This window comes from Microcebus murinus, chromosome 2, assembly GCF_040939455.1.
Source record: "Microcebus murinus isolate Inina chromosome 2, M.murinus_Inina_mat1.0, whole genome shotgun sequence".
Taxonomy (NCBI): Eukaryota; Metazoa; Chordata; class Mammalia; order Primates; family Cheirogaleidae; genus Microcebus; species Microcebus murinus.
This window is the reverse complement of record NC_134105.1, coordinates 54136024-54137305: the sequence shown is the minus strand read 5'-3', so window position 1 is coordinate 54137305 and position 1282 is coordinate 54136024. Positions and strand designations below refer to the sequence as shown.

The 1282-nt window shown below is 52.0% G+C and overlaps 1 pseudogene; it reads right to left on the bottom strand.

Moving 5' to 3' along the window:
• Positions 1-389: 389 nt before the first annotated feature.
• Positions 390-1069, bottom strand: LOC105884230 (peflin pseudogene; annotated as a pseudogene).
• Between the last annotated feature and the right edge of the window lie 213 nt (positions 1070-1282).

The following is a 1282-nucleotide window of genomic DNA, read 5'->3' as shown; positions in this document are numbered from 1 at the left end:
CTTGGTTAGATTCCACTTCAGAGAAAATGGACTCATCTGACAGGGCAGCCTGGGTGAGGAACGCAGGTGCCAGTGGTAACAGGCCAATGAACACTTACCACTGGCACACTGGCAGAGAAGGGAAAGCTAGAAGCTGGAGCCCAGCTGATGGAACACTAACCTCATCACAAGGACTGGCATCTCCTGCTACTGGTGCAAGGCTATGCATTCAACTTCCTGACCTCTCCTAGGTCAGGCCCCTATCTGTGTGACCTTAGCCCAAGTCCTCATTATTTGGTGTCTCTGTCACAGGACTCTCAACCCTCTTGGGGAACAGTGCTACATCAAGCAATGGAGAATCTTTTTCTAGAAGGAGCAGGAAAAGAAGAGAGGTTTTCATTCTTCCAAGATTATAGGTCCTTGGTTTGCTCCACTTTTTGCACATGGAATGGGCATAGCATCTGAGAAGCTGCCATGGTGACAGTGTCCTCAAAGCTGAACAGAACGTTGCCCTGTACAGCTGTGTCCTTCTCCCAGAAGACCTTGTTCAGCACCTGCAGCTGGGTGCATACTTGGATGAAGCAGTCAAGGTGCATGGCCAGATTGGCAGAGTGCAGGCAGTAGTGGGATGCCTGAAGCTGTGTGAACTGGTGGCTCAGGTCATAGCCCATTTGGGACAGAGCTTTCTGCAGCTCCATGTAGCTAATGGAGCCCCAGAAGTCCTAGTCATACTGCTGGAAGAGATTCTTCCACTGCTGGATAAGTGTCCACAGGGCTGAGAAACCACGAGCATCGATGTGTCCTGACTTGGTCTTGTCAAACATGTTTATCATCATGAGGCATGCCTTATCATTGAACAAGGACCACTTGGAGTTGGCCAGAGTCTGCTCAGCTCCTTGATAGAGATGAAGTCACTCTGATCAGAGTCCACTGTGGAACCAGAAATAGGCCTCAGGATCCACCTTGGAAGGGGCTGTCCATAAGGCTTGGGTTTCTGGGCACCATAGGAATTTGGGGGTAGCTAACCATAGGGGTACCCTGGGCCAGCACTGCCATATGGTACTCCAAGAGTTCCAGAGGGGAACGCCCCAGAGTTGAAGTGTCATAGGGTTCTCCACCAGCTGATGGTCCATAGACCCTCTGGGGAAGGAGCCCCCCTAACTGCCACCAAGGGGTAGCTGCTGCCATATTGCCCTCTACTGTAGGGGGTGCAAGGTGGTAGTAGTTACCCAGAAGGGTGGCTCCTAGGGCTTGTCCTGCAGCTCCTGAGCAGCCCTGCCCTTATGGATAGCTGCCTGCAGTG